The sequence below is a fragment of the Serinus canaria genome, chromosome 2 (assembly GCF_022539315.1).
Source record: "Serinus canaria isolate serCan28SL12 chromosome 2, serCan2020, whole genome shotgun sequence".
Taxonomy (NCBI): domain Eukaryota; kingdom Metazoa; phylum Chordata; class Aves; order Passeriformes; family Fringillidae; genus Serinus; species Serinus canaria.
The window spans coordinates 49,112,780-49,130,704 of record NC_066315.1 but is presented as its reverse complement, the minus strand read 5'-3'; the positions used below and the strand labels follow the sequence as shown (position 1 = coordinate 49,130,704).

At 41.9% G+C, this 17,925-nt stretch overlaps 1 long non-coding RNA gene across 5 annotated transcripts in view; it reads left to right on the top strand.

Annotated features, from left to right (window-relative positions):
• Window positions 1–17,925, top strand: part of LOC108962904 (uncharacterized) — an 81,373-nt gene that overhangs the window by 25,153 nt on the left and 38,295 nt on the right. For 2 of the 5 annotated variants that reach the window (XR_007776945.1, XR_001991630.2), the window contains exon 1: window positions 8,941–9,017. The exons of 2 other annotated variants lie outside the window; for them this stretch is intronic. This is a non-coding gene — a long non-coding RNA (uncharacterized LOC108962904). Of the gene's footprint in view, window positions 1–8,934; window positions 9,018–17,925 lie in introns of those variants that run through there. One more of the 5 variants, XR_007776944.1, reaches the window with a different exon arrangement.

The window sequence follows — 17,925 nt, the reverse complement described above, 5'->3', positions numbered from 1 at the left end:
CTCCTGGGTTATAACTTTGAAAGGAGACACCTACATTCCGGAGAAAAATCCTGCTTTTTAGGAGCAAATCTAGCTTTAAATCACCATTTCAAATTAAGCATTATAGCTCTGAGAGTAATGATCCAAAATAAGTGCTTCCATAAATTCAATTCATTAAAATAATATTTCCTTCAGCCCCCAAAGTGCCAGATCTCATAAACTACCCATTTGAAATTATTAGATAAGTTTGGGGGTTTATTGTTTTTCAAGAGAAAAATGTTGCCTCGAGACTAGGAATGTGTTTGGTACAATTTATTCAATTTTAGAGGTGTTCTCATTGGAGTTATTCCTCATTTACTTGGTATAAAGGAGAGGAGAACTGGCTCCTTAGCTCTAGTGCTGCAAATCAATTTATATCTGCACAGTACTAATTTAGAGAGAAGGAGAAAAACTTAGAAATGCTTAAATAATGGGGAAACAAGTTTGGAAGGTTATCTTTGTATCTCATTAAGACTGAAGAATGGCATGGATGAGAAATTCTAAAAAATTCTTAGTCTGTGTCAAATTATTCTGTGATATAGTAAAATAGTAAGTTAGATTTTTCTGTATGTCTGCTTCCATCTTTTTCTATTTCTTTTTAAATCAAAAGCACTAAGTTTTGTCCTGTCTATTAAAAATATATTATCATCTATTTACATATGCACCATATACACATCTGAGAGAAGAAAATGAATAAAAAACCTTCAAAAACTAGATGGAAACAACATTTTTAAGTAGATGTTTTTAGTGTATAATATTTATACGTTAACTCTTAAATATGTTAGATATGTTTAATGTTTATAAAAGGAGCTTGATTGTGACAGCAGGGGGAAAAATCTACTGTAGGTTTGAATTATTTAATAAGGAAAAACCTGTAGATTCCCTGACTGCAGCAATATTGCTGGCTCTTTGAAGGTAATTGTTGAGGTATAGTTTGCCTTGCAGATGAAAAAAGAGTTTGGTCCCTAGCCCCCATCTTGCACCCATATCTCAGTTTGGTGTTACTGGGAAGGGATTGCCATTATGCAAAAAAAATAGAGTGAAAGCACTGATCCATTTCCTGTGTGCCTTCAAAAGCCTCATTCACTAAGACAGACTTCTATCTCTGTCAATACCTGTCCTTTTGAGGTGAAATGAAAGCCTTGCATTTTCTCTTTGCCAGCCAATATATTTGCCATAACAGTATGATAGTATTCTAGGTTTTATTTCAATGTGTCTCGCTGAAAATAAAGAGACTGTAAGGAAATTGTTCTACCTGGGACATTAAAGCTCATAGTCGAAAGGTGCTAGAGCCTTCCAAGGTAGGAAAATGGGACCAAAGATGTCCTGAGATATCTTCTAGACTGTGATAACAGCAGAAATGGGTTGATACTTTTTGTAATTTAGAAAACTTCAGGAAATTCAGAAAGCATTGTCCTCTCACTGAAGACTGAACAATGTTTGATGAACACCCAGTGATAATGCAGGCACAATTACAGAAAAGACTTTTGATGGATTGAGGATTAACATAATGTATTTGGAGTTCTGATTTTGCTCAGAGGCTGAATGGTCCTGTTGGACCTAAGTGAATAAGTTTATTTTTGAAATATAGTTTATTTCATTGTTGCTGTTGATTTTTATTTGAGTTTCCATACTTGAGACCTGCTTAAATCTGAGAACACTGAGGAACAGCTGTTGTCAGAGTGCTTTTATTCCTCTTGCCCTTCTTCCTTTACTTGCCTAACTTGTTTTCAGTTTTATTGCTCTTGTGAGTTGTTTTAAGTCCTCATTCAGGGCTGCAGAGCTGGAAGAGGAATGGAAAAGCTTTGAGACAGAATCAGGTCTGTAACCTTCATCTCTTTGGCATAGCATGTGGCATTAGCTCTAGATCTTCATTGCCTTTATTTTAGTAGTGTACTAGACAAACTTTTCAGCGTAAACCTGGCACAATAGGGTTTTAGGAAGCAATGTGTAACTCAGATATATCTCACACAAGGCACATTTTAGAGTTTGTGGTGAAGGAAAGGAGTAAGAAAAGAGGCAAATCTCAAAACAAAAGTACTGTAAACCTCACTCAATGTGTACATTTGTTTCCTCTGGCATATGAGGTTTGGAGGTGCTTTGGAGAGCAAAGGGATATAAAATTTTCCTGCGTGAGACTGGTTGAAATGTCGCATATCCTTACAAGGCTTCATCGAGCCATTTAGAGATGTTTGTGTTAGGCTTGCCTCAGAGCACACTGCTTGATGGATAGCAATGCAGTAAAAGGAAAAGATATAATTAATGGTGGTGCAAGAAAAACCTATCATCCTTTACTTTCCCTTTGAAACTCAGGGAGTCTTTAGAGGTCTGTAGGCAGCAGGGGCAGCTTATCTTGCTTAACTATGTCTGCTGCCACTGACACAGCAGCACCTTGTTTTTATAGCTACCGTGGCAGATTCTCCATTTTTATCCCCATTTGGCTACCCATGGAAGTTATTTACAACCTCAGCAGAAAGATCAAACAACACTGTGATAACTGGCCCCTATCGACACTGTCAGGTTTCCAGGTCTGTAAGACAAATGCTGCTGCTGGCTTGCAACACCCTGTGTGCTGTGCATTTTGATGCAGATTTTTATTACCTGGCAGGTGGTTTGGGAGTCACAGATGGAAAAAAGAGCTGAGATCAATAACAGAGAACGATCAAGTCATGTCAGAGAGGGGTTAGCAGGCAGCAGTTGTGGAAGTTGCCCCTTGACATGGCTCTCAGGGGGTTGGGTAGTGTGGGGGAGTGCCTTGGTTTCTGAAAGGTAACATGCTATGCTAAGAAGTGCATAATTATAGCTGTCACCATGGCCAGCTAAAATAATGAAGGGCTCTGAGCAGGGATAGTGAATAACTTCATTTTGTTCTGGTTGTTGCTGTTGCTGCCATCTCTCTGCCTTGCACTGGGCAGTGTTGGCAAGGGGGGCCCTAAAGCACTGGCTTTATGACTGCCGTAGGGTCAGGAGAAGCCTTGAGAGACAATTTAGTCCCATGTAACCATTTTATTCCTGAGATGGTCTCAACCTCCCTTCTCTTAAAAACTTCCACTGTCAATTTCCCTTAATTCGCTAACTTCTCTCTGTCAAATGGTGCTGCCTCTATTTTATCTGTAGACATTTCAACAGAGGATTAACTTTCCTGGCTCGAAAAGGCAAATGACTAGGACTTCTGGCAAAGGATACGGGTTGCTATTGCGACTTAATCCTGCTTTGCTTACTCCAGGATCAGAGAAGTCCAGCTTTCTACAGTCACATCTCTCAATATGATCTCAATATTGTTGTTTGATTTCAATAATTTGCTAAAACCCTCACCATTTTTTCTCTGGTTGCATTAGCAGGGCTACAACAGGGAAAGGTCAGGCCAAATTTTCAGGCAGAACTCAATAGTAGATGTAGTTGCCTCTTTATTTTATCTTACTTTATCTTAGTCTCCTTGGAATTAGATAAGCAGCAGATTCTGCAGTTTTATTCCAACACAATTCAGGAAGATGACTGTAAGCAATTTCTACATTATAGTCCCTATTTATATCTGTAATTAAAGAAATAAGTATCATAGTTATATTTCCAATTTCATAATTGCCTCTTTGAAATAATAGTCTTGTTCCAGGTGTTTTCTAAAATAAAACAGCTAGGAGATTAATTTCAATTAGAAAGGAAAAAATATAAACTGAAATGGAGTTTTGTTTTTTAAAAAATCAACCTAAAAATGCAATAGCAAAAAAACTCCTAACCAAAAGAAATGTGCTTTTCTTGGAGGGTACTTCATTTAGGTAATTAAATCTGTGCAGTGTGAATGAACCATTGGCAGCAGTCCCTTTATCAAATGACATTTGGAGCACATTAATCTGCTGAATTCTGAGGCTTCACAGCAGCTTAAAACACATCTGGAGGCAAAAACCCAGCAAATTCTTAATGGGAATGAATAGTCTTTTGGTATGTAGTACAGATGCTCTAGGCTTTCTCACTGGGAAGATTTAGTAATGTTGCAAAACCCAAATTGTATACATGTAAATTCATATGCAATCACAAGCTTATGGTGTGTGCATGTTGGTGTTCAGAAAGAAGATAAGTTTTTCATCCAACAGAAAATGAGAGAACCCGTGAAGGGAACAGTCTTATCTCAATGACGGCTTTCTTTGCTCTTTCTCTAATATTTCTTCCAGCAGCTTTTATACTGTCTGTGACTACTGCAAATCCTATTTTCTTCCTGAGACAGAGTTTCAGGGAGAAACTGTTTGATGTTGGTGTGTGGAAAGGAGCTCTCAGAGAGCTGCCAAGCCTGGAAGGTTTTGGGAGAAGGTCACGCTCGTTAAAGCTCAAAGTCTAAAGTTGAATTCTGCAGCAGTGCCAGTTCTCTTCTTCTTCAGCTTTAGGTAACCTCCTAGAATGATCACTGGAACAGAGCTCCTTGAAAACAAATATGTCCTGAAAGGAAATTGTTAAGGCCACAACTGTCTTCTGGAGTTTCTTAAAGTGTGTCTATTGCTATTATTCTTGTAATGCTGCTGCTGCTGACAGAAATTGCATCAACAGGATGTGGTGGCACCCACCATCATGCAAGACTCATTGAGCTATTTACGATTTTGAAGTATTAAAACCTCCAAGTGTTAATTCATTCACACAGCAGTACTGGTATATGGAGAGTCCTGGATGAACCTTCTGGTTTAACTGTTTTGTACAGGTGAAGGGCTCAAAATTTGCACCTTTGTATTAGTGTGTAACTGTTGAAATTGGCCTGGCCATCTCTTAAGAAAGCCTTCTATCGCTGGATCATTAAAGCCTATCTTGTTCTTAACCAGCAGAAGAGAATAGCAGAGGTTGAAAATGAACAGGAGAGTTCATTTTACCTCTTCAGAGGCAAAATGCAGTCTTGGGGGATACTTAGTATCTGAAAGTGTGTACTTACAGGCTTGGAAAGAGCTTACCAGGTTCTCCACTGCTAGCCACATGTAAATTCCATTTTGGGGTTGGATTTGGCACATGTCACCTCATCCCACCACCCAAACCACCTGAACTAAATTACTGTGTTCACTTGAGAGAGTTCATTTGAATTAAGTATCAGACCTTTCACTACTGAAATGGGACTTCACACTTGCCAAGGAGGTCCTAAATGGGCATTGGGAAAGGATAAAATGAAAAATGACCAGAATTTATTCACAGAAAGGGCATGTTTCAAATGGTGAGTGGGATTACAGATTGGAAGAACAGAAACTAGGCACTTAGGATCTCTTAGAAATTACTGCTTCAAAAGGCATTTTCCTTCTAGGGAAAATATTCTTTGAACTTTGAAAAATTCATGTGAATTTGCCTCTGATGTATTTTTCAAAATTGTTCTCTTTCTTTGTGTTAATAACTAAGGCTATTGCTGCTTAAGAACTTGATCCTATACAGCCTGTCTTTTTCTTTGTCCTTGATCCTACAGTGAAGTCATTTTTTGGGATATTATGATGATTTCCATGGCAAAAGACTGATGTCCAAAGTACAGGATCATGACTTTAGTGTGGGATCAAGCAAGAGGAGATAAAATCCTTATTAAAATACCCTTTGTCAATAAGAGGAAAAGGAACTAATAAAAAAAATCCAACGATTTTAATAAACATTTCCTTTTCTAACTGAACATAAGTGCAAATGAAAGTACTTTTTTTAAGGATCTATTTGGTTTTTACTCGTTTATGTTGATCAATATGATGTAAGCTTGAAAGGAAACCTGAACTAAAGAACTGCAGCTGCTTTATATAAAAGAACTTACCTAAAATCCTGCTGGAAATATTTTTTACTTGAAACAGAGGAGAGCTTTCTAATCCCAATAGCAATGGCCATTAGAAGTTGCTTGGCAGACTCGCCTTCAGTCACGCAGTGAGAGGTTCACGCGGGGCGATTGTCACCCTAGTCAATTTCTTCCAACATCTTTTTCTAAACAGTTGTCGCCCAGCAAGGAAATACTGGGTTCTGTGTACTTCTGTAAAATACATGTAGAAGGGCCAGCAGGTGGTGGTGAGGGAAGGATTTTGCTGAATTTGGAACATGAGTCCTAACCCATCCCATGCCTTTGGTTTCTGTGGAGCCATTATGAGTCAATCTGCATTACTCTGAATGTTCCTTCTGACCTTTGCCAGCAGGCTAAGATGCCACATTCTCTATTGTCATTCCAAGGGCCTGCTTTTCCTCAGGCTTACACTGAGACATGTCAGAAGAGCTCCCCCTGAGGCAAATATGTTAGTGTAAATGAGAAGAGAATCAAGCAGTGGGTGAAGATAGTAGTGGGCTTCAAGATTTGCTCTCCCTTTGGTGCATGCTGTGATTTATGCACAGAACTCCTATTAGCAACAGTGAGAAGAGAGATACTTACATTGCTAAACAAGATTTTTATTTTCTCAGCTGTCTGAAGCTACTCAGTGTAAGCCTGTTGTGAAAGTGTTTTGAGATTTAGGGGAAGGAATGTCAAAGAGAAATAAGAAAAACAAAACTAATCCTGAACTAAGCAACTGTAAAAATTGTGGGGCCATTGCTGGTTGGTTTTTTTTTAAATTTTTTTTCTTGAAACATGTAGGGGTTTTTAGCAACTAAATAATTGTTCTTAATAGTCTTGATATTTTCTTTTTCTGCGTGACTGTGGGTGGGGATTTGTGCTGTCATTGAAGAGTGTGGAAGTAAAAGGACAAGAAAAGTTGAAAGTTGAGAAGCTGGGCTCACTTTGCTGCTCTTTTACTTCGTTGCAATTTGTATTATAGCAGCAGACCTCTATAAAAAGAGAGCTGCTGCATTTGTTGTGTTGCAAACCAGGTTTTGCTTTTTTCCCCTCTTCTAACAGAAATCTGATGGCCAGCTTCATAACTGTTACGATTAAGGGAAGTTTCTCCTTTCTTCTGCCTTCTCTGCAACAGCTTTTGATTTTCTAGCCTCATTAACAAAAGGCTTATTCTCTTGCCTTGAATTGTATGCATAAGGGCAAGCTACTCCTTGCCATTAAAGGGTAGAATCAACCAGTTCTGCTTTTATCAGGGTCTGGGTATTACAGCAAACTGGCAAGAGTTAATCTTTATTAAGCAAAAGCATACAGGACCCACACAGGCTCTATAGCTGCGCTGTATTCTCACACTTACCATTTCCTTTATTGATTTGCCTGTCTAAATGAGTACTTCTAAACTCTGTGGGTGTTTTCCTATTAGATAAAAGGCAATTCATGTCACCCTGCTGCAGCTATAACAGCCATACCCAGAGTGTGCACAGAGGACTCGTAAGCAGAGCAGCCTGGTTTAATCAGGGCAGCCCCCTCGAGCACTGCCTCTCCTGCAGGACATCGTGGTGGCTTTTGCAGGGGTCCTGGGACAAGGGAAGAGATGAGAATCTTGACTCCATGTTTCAGAAGGCTGATTCATTATTTTATGATATATAATTTATTTTAAAAAATGATATATTAGAACTATACTAAAGAATAGAAGAAAGGATTTCATCAGAAGGCTAGAAAGGAAAGGAATGGAATGATAATAAAATCTTGTGACTGACCAGATAGTCTGAGACAGCTGGACTGCGATTGGCCATTAATTAAAAATGACTATGTGAGACCAATCAAGGATGCACCTGTTGCATTCCACAGCAGCAGATAATTATTGTTTACATTTTGTTTCTGAGGCCTTTCAGCTTCTCAGGAGAAAAGATCCTAGTAATAGGATTTTTCATAAAATATGTCTGTGACAGGACATCGCTCTGTGCGTGCAGCGCTTCCCCTGTCAGAGCTTTGGGGAATGGGCCACAGCCACGCTCACTGCTAAAGCTGTGCTCTGTGGGACAGCTCTGTGGGACAGCTGCATGGGTGCTGAAGAAGGTGCATGAGCTTCCCTATCTCAGGCGGCTTTGGGAGAGTGCTCAGGACATGGCTTGTTCCAAAGCGCAGGACATGGCCCGTTTCAAATGGGTGGAAAAACGGCTCGGAGGATTGTGACTGCTGCTTATGTGAATGGTGCTGTTCCTGTGAGAAATGAATCTGATAAACCTCCTAATAGTTGGAACTGAAATGTTTGCTGGAGAACCACAGGCTCTGTCTTTTTTGGGATAATCATGTTTTATTTCATGTCCAGAGAGGTCTCACTTTCCCCTTCCTAAGACAATCTGTAGCCTGATGGACAATCTCTGAGCATGGCTGAGGAAAGCACAAAGGGAAGTGAGGGTTTCACTCTGAAATGCTGTTAAGCTTAACACTGATTCCTATCCTGGTTTTGACTGCATTTCTCCTTTCTGCTTCTCTTCACACTCTGCCTTACACTCTCTCAGCAAACCACCCAGCTGAAAGGATTTGGGCAGATGCTTCCCTTCACACATTGAACATGGTTCCTGTGCTTCTTGCTTTGCTATCCAGCACCATTTCCCCACACACTCTGATTTCTCTAGTGACACATCCCATGGGACCTCCATGGAAGCCTTACAGCTCTGAGCCTGTTTTTCACCTTTATGTAGAACCAATGGAGTCAATCTCTAATGCTTGAAGCGAGCAAACAGCTGCTCCTTATGCATCGGCTAGAGCTCTGTCATGGATGGGGAAGGCATTCCTGGCCTCATGTAGTTGTTAGCAAGAGAGAGAAAAAAATGTGGCTGAGTACACAGAATTTACTTTGTAATGCTTTCTACTGGTAGATCTCTTGGAAGATAGCATGGATACATACAAACTCAAAATCACTAAATGGCTCTGAGGCAAGGGGAATGGGTTTCTCTTTGTGTACTCCATGGTCTCATTCAATGTCTGATATTGTCGTGGTTTGAGAGGAAATAAGTTTTTTTGTGGTGGTGTGGTCAAGCCAATTGGTGTTCAGATTTTAATATTGGCACCTGGTTTGTCCACTGAGGGCATGGATACGCCTCTGAGAACACAGGGGGTTAAAAGCTGTGAACGCCGCCGAGGCGAACTTTTTTTTTGGTTTCCGGTTTGGAACTGAGCAGACCTTCTCCTGCCCGGCTCTGAGCTGGGCAGGGGGGAAGGGGAGCCATGCGGCCGGAGGGAGGTAGGCCAGGCCTGGGCCCAAGGGTGGAGGAGAACATTGCAAGGCTTCGGGCAGCCATCCCCCATTTCCACCCCCGGAGAGAGGGAGAGAGAGCCAGAGCCCGTGCCTGTGATAGCGCGGCCGGCGTGAAGGAGAAGGGGGGGGTGCCCAGCAGGGCAGCCAGCCATGGGAGTTCATGAACTAAACTGGCAGAGCCTGGGACTTTTAACCCTTCTGGGGAGGATGGAAACCTTGCAAATGCTGATTCCTCCTGAAGTTGATGAGATTGAGAGATGTTGAGAAGAATTCTAGGTGGGAGGAGATGATGGAGTGGCCTTTGGCTGGACTTTTCTTGTATAGCCACAGCAGAACCACTTGTGTTCCTGTGACACAGAGATTGCATTCTAGGGGGAGGCGATGGCTCAGAGCCAGGAGAGTGCGGTGATGTGGAGGTGTGTGAACAGAGACGACGGGTGAGGAGGGTGGTGGTGGTGCCCTCCATCTTCGAAGAAGAGGAAGAGGCATTCTCATAGGGGAACTGGCATTGTGCCAGGCTCAAATGATGACAGATATATTAGGTTTATTCTATTCTAGGTTTATTATTATAGTGTCCTGGAGCACCAACAGAACTTTCAGCCTAAACTGTAGAGTAGAGAAGTGGCAAAATATAAACTCAGGTGAGATCTGTCTATACACTGTGAAGAACTGAAATTTCTTTACTTGCATAAGCTCTCATCCAGAAACATTTTAGTATCAGATATTTTTGTCTGAAGGAAACAGTCCATCTAAGTGCTCCTTGAGCAGCAATGCTGCTGTAGACCTCAAACTGGGATTGAGTTTTGTGGAGCATCAGGCAGCCAAGGAATCTTAGTCAGTTGCGATTCCTAGATTGTAGCCAAAGTTGTCATGAATAGTATTTTATTTACCATTATTATATTTTACTAATACCAAAGTTAATAATGTATTAGTTTACATTTCAGTAAGAGAGGAGAAAAGAGCATCCTGTTAAGTTCTGATAGAAAGGATACGGTAGTGATCTTGGTTGTTGTTGTTTTTGTGGAGTTTTTTTGTTTGCTTTTAAGAAAGGGCAAGGGAGTGAATGACATTTGATTATAGTTCTCCATGACTTTAGGCAAGGATCTTGTATTAATGTTTGTGTGTTCCCTGTGCAGAGCAGCCAAAGGAAGTATGCTGTGATTTTAGGAATTCTGGAGGTGATTTTGAGCAGGCTCTTCTATTTTTTTGTTCCATGGGCTTGAAGCAAAATAGATGGTCCTTCTTGATTCAGAAACTACTAGGTTTTATGCTGTGGCAGCATCAAGTGTCAAGGGATGACCTGAAGGGTGATGGAACTAGGCTGCCTGTAAGAGTGACTGGGACTCGCTGAGGTTTGGAGCTCTGGTACCTTCTGACTTGGGGCAACGTGCACAGAACCAAGAGACTTCCCAGTGTGCTATGTAGCCCACCAAAGGGGGAAGGGGAAGCAGCTGAGCCATCTGGAAGCAGGCCCAAGGGTTGCAAGGCTAAGTTAGGGGTGAAGTCAGTAGCCCAGCTGAGGTGCATGTATACCAATGAACACTACTTGGGCAACAAAAAAGAAGAGCTGGAGGCCGTGGTGCAACTGCAGAGCTATGATGTAGTCGCCATCATGGAAATGTGGTGGGATGACTCACATAGCTGGAGTACTGTTCTGGATGGATACAAGCTCTTCAGAAGAGACAGCAAAGGAGGAAGAGGAGGAGGGTGGCCCTTTATATTAAGCAGACTTTTGATGCAGTAGAAATTGAAACTAATGAAGGTGGAGTTGAATATCTATGGGTAAGAATTAAAGGGAAGGCCAACAAGGCTGACATCCTATTGGGAGTCTGTTATCATCCACCCGACCAGGAAGAAGAGGTAGATGATTTATTCTATAAGCAGCTAGGTAATGTTTCAAGATCACCAGCCCTTGTTCTTGTGGGTGACTTCAACCTACCAGACATCTGCTGGGAACTTAATACAGCAGTAAAGAGGCAGTCCAGGAAATTCTTAGAATGAATGGAGGACAAGTTTTTGTTGCAGCTGGTGGGTGAACCCACCAGGGGAGGGGCTGTGTTAGGTTATTGGAAAAAAATTCCAATATTGCCGGGTGGAGTGGGCCTGGGCTTGTCTGGCCCTAATGCTCTGAACCAAGGGTAACAACTGTGGATGTTTCACCTCAGAGACACCTTTGGCAGTTGCAGTTAGGCACTCGGAATGAGTCTAGGCAAAGTAGAAACTCAGTTTACCTCTAGTGGAAAAGTTCAGGCTATGATGAAGAGGAAAAGAGCTGATTCCACCAGAGGGTTAAATCCAGAGTTTATTCCAGGGTGACAGAGCTCTGAATCTTGGTAACAATTCCAACAGAATCCAGACTGCATGGTTTCAGCGTCTTTTAAGCCCACAGGGAGGGGGGAGGGAGAGGATAGGTGAGCCACCAACCAGGTGGGATGGGGAGGGTCTCAGGGGACAATGACACCTGGACAGACCAATGACCCCAGGTCTGAGAAGCATCTTTTGAAAGTCTGCCAATCACACAACGCCCTTACTGGAATGTGGAACTTGACAGACAACACTTGGGAAGAGGGCAAGGGGGCAGGGGGAAGGGAAGGAAGAAGTTGACACAGCAGAGGGACAGGATATTGCCTCACACCACAACATTAGATTTGCAGTTTGAAAACAGAGATGGGCTGGTGGGTGATGTGGTGGTTGGAGGTTGCTTGGGGCAGAGTGATCATGAAATAATAGAGTTCTCAATATTTGGTGAAGTCAGGAGGAGCACCAGTAAGACTCTTACGCTGAACTTCCGGAGGGCAGACTTTGGTCTGTTTGGGAGACTTATTCAGAGTGTCCCTTGGGAAACAGCCCTTAAAAACAAAGGAGTTCAGGAAAGGTGGGCATGCCTCAAAACAGAGATCTTGAGGGCGCAGGAACAGACTGTCCCTGTGTGCTGAAAGATCAGTCAAGGGGTAAACATCCATCCTGGCTGGGCAAGGAGGTTTGGGAAGAACTTAGGAATAAAAAGAAGATATATCAGCATTGGAAGGAGGGTCAGATCTCTAAGGAAGTATTCAAGAAGGCTGCTGGAGCATGCAGAAAAAAAATTAGGGAGGCCAAAACTCATTTTGAACTTAGAATGGCGACTTCTGTAAAGGATAATAAAAAATGTTTTTACAAATACATTAATGCTAGAAGGAAGGGTAAGACCAGCCTTTGTTCTTTGTTGGACAAGAGAGGGAACTTAGTATCTGCAGATGAGGAGATGGCAGAAGTGCTTAATGCCTACTTTGCCTCAGTTTTTAGTGGGAAGATGACCTGCCCTTAAGACACCTGCCTGCTTGGAGTGGTTGATGGTGTCAGGGAGCAGAATGGGAGCATTAACCAAAAGGAGGCAGTCAAAGAACTACTGATATTCTTGGATATTCATAAATCTATGGGACCAGACAGGATCCACCCCAGGGTAATGAGAGAGCTGGCAAATGAGCTTGCAAAGACACTCTCCATCATTTACCAACAGTCCTGGTGCACTGGTGAGGTTCCGGATGACTGGAAGCTGGCCAATGTGGTACCCATTCATAAAAAGGGTGTAAAGGAGGATTCTGGTAATTATAGACCAGTCAGCCTGACCTCAGTACCTGGCAAAATAATGGAACGGTTTATATTAAGTGCCATCACACAGAATTGACAGGATGGCCAGGGTATCAGACCCAGTCAGCATGGGTTAGGAGGGGTAGGTCATGTTTAACCAACCTGGTCACCTTTTATGACCAGGTAACCCGCCTAGTGGATGCAGAGAAGGCTGTAGACGTTGTTTATTTGGATATCAGCAAGTCCTTTGGCACTGTCTCCCACAACATACTCCTAGACAAGCTAGCAGCCTGTGGCTTAGACAGGAGCACTCTTTGCTGGGTTAGGAACTGGCTGGATGGCCGGGCCCAGAGAGTGGTGGTGAATGGTGCTGCATCCAGCTGGCGACCAGTCACCAGTGGTGTCCCTCAGGGGTCTGTGCTGGGGCCAGTTCTGTTTAATATTTTTATTGATGACATGGATGAGGGTTTAGAGTCTTTCATTAGCAAATTGGCAGATGACACTAAGCTGGGAGCATGTGTCGATCTGTTAGAGAGATGGAGGGCTTTGCAGAGGGACCTGGAACAGTTGGATGGATGGGCAGAATCTAATGGGATGAAGTTCAATAAGTCCAAGTGCCAAGTCCTGCACTTTGACCACTATAACCGCCTGCAACATTATAGGCTGGGAACAGTGTGGCTGGACAGTGCTCAGGAGGAAAGGGACCTGGGGTACTGGTTAACAGTCGACGGTGAACATGAGCCAGCAGTGTGCCCAGGTGGCCAAGAAGGCCAATGGCATCCTGGTTAGTATCAGGAATAGTGTGGCCAGCAGGAGCAGGGAGGTCATTCTTCCCCTGTACTTGGCTCTGGTGAGGCCACACCTGGAGTACTGCGTCCAGTTCTGGGCCCCTCAGTTTAGGAGGGACATTGAGATGCTTGAGCGTGTCCAAAGCAGAGCAACGAGGCTGGTGAGAGGCTTGGAACACAAGCCGTATGAAGAACGACTGAGGGAGCTGGGGTTGTTCAGCCTGGAAAAAAGGAGACTCAGAGGTGACCTTATCACTCTCTTCAAGGGTGGTTGTGGTGAGCTGGGGTTCGGTCTCTTTCTCCGGGCAACAACAGGAAGAACAAGAGGACACAGTCTCAAGCTGTGTCAAGGCAGGTACAGGCTAGAATTAAGGAGGAAGTTTTTCACAGAAAGAGTGGTCAGATACTGGAATCATCTGCCCAGGGAGGTGGTGGAGTCACCATCCCTCGATGTGTTTAAAAAAAGTTTGGATGTGGCGCTTGGTGCCATGTTCTAGTTGAGGTGTTGGAGCATGGGTTGGACTTGATGATCTTAAAGGTCTCTTCCAACTGAGAAATTCTGTGATTCTGTGATTTTGTGATTCTGTGAAAACCCATTGCTGGACTCCACTGTATTCATGAGAGACAGTTGCATCACCTTCACAGTGTAAAGAAATGAGCCTCTGCTAAAGATAATACACTTTGTTCAGTGTGTACAGAAAGTGCTCTCAGCAGTTGTTCTCCTCCCACTGACATCAGTGTCAGCCAGGCTGAACGTGGCATCAGCTCCTCAACCTGGCACCCTGCAGCCCCTTTTCAATGTTCATTTACTGGCTACTTTTAAAAGTCTAATTACTTCTGCCCTTAATTGCAAGACAGCTTGAATCCTTGCAACCTGTAAAACACCCTTTAGGTGGGAAGTTTGCAGGCCACAGCATTAATTTCTCAGAAGAAGCACATTTTTGGGAGAAAATGATGAGATCTGGCTGGTAAACCTTGTCAGGAGCATTACAAATCATTGTCTGTTTTCTCAATCCCATTGAGAAAATAGACAATGATTTGTAATTCCTTTCTCCGCTGCTGCAATAGCCCCTGGCTGTCCTGCAGCTTTGCATATCCAGGGCGCAAATGTCACCTGGTTGCTGTGACAGAATGGGAGATGGCTCAGCTCCACTTGCCCCCCCTTCTGGAATGTCACTGGCCACATTAATTCATATCTGTCTTCTTCTAGCCTGCTCATTTTTCCATTAAACTTGTAGGAACTAAATTATATTGGAGGCTTATGTCCTTGTCTTTTAAATTTGGATGAAAGTAGACATTGAGCTCTGAAGATGAGGGAGGACTTGCTAATTTACACATTTGCTATACAGACAGTGTGAGTTTATAAGCATCCTATTACTAGAGTGTTATGCTAAAAACACACGCTAAACTGCCTGGAAATTTTACAGGATGACTCTACTTATCTTAAACATCATCATACAAAAGGACACTTGTCTATAAAAATGATTATAGAAACATCCCAGTGAGGAAAAATAAGGAAAGCCCTCCCCAAACAATTATGGTAAATGTAATTTTTCATCTCTCATTGGACCATAAGCAAAGAAGCAGAGACTAAACACTAAAAGGTAAAATGAGTATTGTGTTACTTATTTCTTGTACTGAGAGGCTGAGAAAAATGTGGAAAAGGATATACTCAAAGTATAAGAGATGAGTTGAAAATACTTTGATAGCAGTTTGCATTTATTTCCTTTCAAAAATTAATGCAATTATTTTTTTTCTTCAAAATGTGCATTCAAATGCCTCCAGCACACTTACAAGTATGCTGAAGGACTTTATTAGTTTTTAAAATTCTTTAACCTTGCTTTACAGCATCTGAGAGATGTAGGTTTACTCAGGAATGTGAAACCACTGAACAAGAGCTGCATCACAGGCCAAGATGAATAAAATTAAGGTTGCCATGGGTACACATATTTTGAATTTTTTTCACTCAGAGTTTAAAGTCTAAACATAAAAATCCCAGTAATTTTTGGCTTTTGTAGTTTAGCACTGAGTACACACATATATTAACAATTTACTCGTGGCTGCAAGTGGAGTTATTACTGTCTAATGTATAATTCCCTGTACGCTGACTAGCTTTGTTTTTGCCCTGGTTCTGTAAGTTTTTAATTGCCTAGTGTTTTGAGGTATGACATAAAAAGCAGGTGTTCAGAAATCATGAGAAATTAAAAAAAAAAAAAGGCAAGAAACACGTCATTTTTTTGACTAAGAAATTTCCTCTGGCGTTTGGAAGAATGGAAGAAAGACAAATGAAAGCAGGGGGTTTTATTGATAGTAGTGTAGGCTATAAAAAGATAAAATGAGGAGAAGAAGTAGACTGTGAATAAAGACATGTAAATGACATGGATTTAGGGAATATCAAATTGCAGAGCATTTCCTCTCCTTTATGCAAACTCATGAATACAATCTGTTGCTATGAGATGAAGCGATTCTAGACTAAAAGTTTCATTAAAAGTTTTTTGATGTTCCCACAGCACCTGTAGAAGGGTGCAGGTGATGTGGTAGTTGCTGCACTGAAATGCAGAAAGCTGAAATCATCCCAAGAGGCCTGAACTGGCCTCCTGTATTACTTGCTGCAGGGATGACAGGCTTGAAGGCTGGAGCTTTGAAGTCTGTTTTTTGTACCCCTTCAGGCTTAAAATATTGGGTTGATGATCTCATCTCCTGTTGGATAGGCATGAGGGGAGACCCAGCAAGTACTGAGCATCTGGCTGCAAAGCTCTTCCCCAGATAGTTCCTCTACAGCCTCTACAGACGGTGCCAGGCAATTACTGAAGCAGCTGCTTGGTCCTTAGGAACAGCAGAGTTGTTTGAGGAGTCTTTGCCAGTTTTGGGGAGAGTTTTTCAGCCTGGTTTGGGTTATGCCTTGCCAGACTTTGTTAGCCAGTCCCAAGCAAGCAAGGTGGGTCAGAAGTACCCTGGACATCTGCAGGGGCCCCACTCACGGTTGCAAAGGCACAGTCCTGCTCCTGCTCAAGATTCCTCTTCAGGTTAATGGGAGTTCTGGAAGGCAGGGTATGCCTGTTGACATCCCTGCTCCCCATGGCAGTTTTGGTTTGTTACCCAAATTTTGGAGATTTAAAGAACCTAAAAGATCATCTTGTCACTCTGCTTGGCTGGCAGGGGATTGTCCCCTACAGTGTATTTTCAAGTGTTTTGTCTTGCTTAATTGATCCAAGTGGTGGGGCTTTTGTTTCTTGTCTTGAGAGACATGTTTCAAAATATAATAGACTTGCTTGTTGAAAAATATTTCCTGATATGCAGTGTACTCTTTTGGTGTTTTAATTACTACTACCACTTTGCAATTACCAGTACTAATTACTGTTGCCATATTAATTTTTGAAACCATGCAGTGAGTTCTGAGGTAAGCTAGCATTTTAGGATTCTGACAAATTTAACTGTATGAATACTCATCCAGTGGGAAGTTCTCCAGTAAAATGTAGCATTCCATTATAAATCAAAGTAAACCATTCAAATGTAAAAATTTCTACTGAAATGAGAAGTTCTGGGAAAAAAAAAACCCAAACACTTCAAAATGAAGTGTTTAAAGTTTGGCATTATTTTAAACAATTAAATCTAACTTTGAAAAACATTTTGCATCTTAGCTACCTCTATTTGTGTGCTAACCATTTTTCTTTTTCCCAATGAATGATATTTTGGAGTAACAGAAAAATCTTTCCTGGCTGACATGTCCCTCAATTCAGATGTGTGATGACGTTTTATCCTTTGGAACGCAGAGTTGTTTTCTCACTATCTCTGGGGTCCCTGGGGAACTGGAGTCCCAGGACTGCCTCTGAGACAGTCCCCATACAAAATATGTTTTGATACCAGCCTGATAGATAGATCTGACTCTGACTTTAGAGCAGCCCCACTGCCATTCAGCCAAAAAAGCCAGGGAACCTAAGTAATCCTCAGCACTGTTGTGCTGGAGGTCAAGAAGAAATTTGCCTGGAATTATCTGCAAGTGCCACAGTTCCATGAACAGCTTACTTTTTTTTAGCCAGTAACTTCCCATGGAAAACTATTTTGTTGGAAAAAAATTCTGAGCAGATGTTGCCAGAGTTTTTGTGCAAGTGAGCAGAGAAATGATGGTTATGTTGGAGCATTGCTGGCAGGACTAAATACCTTCTGGTTACTGGAGATACATTGATATGCTATTCTGCCTCCTCTCATCTTGTGAGATGTTCTGGGGGATATCTTTTTAATGGTAATGGCCACACGTTATAAGATGTGCCTTGAAATGAAATGGATTTTATAAACTCTTTACCTGCATTATAAATGCAGCACTTGTGATATGGGTTGATGAGAAATATTCTTGAAAGAGTTTAGCTGTTATTTCAGCTTCAGTGCATTTTAATCATGCTTCCTCTGTCAAACAGCAAATATTTCCATTCTTCACTCAGGTAGCTTTTTCTTTTTCTTAGTGGCTCTGGGAAACAAAACAGAGCAATAGAATTATTTCTATTTGTCAGTGTATTTTTGTGTTTCTGCTCCTCACC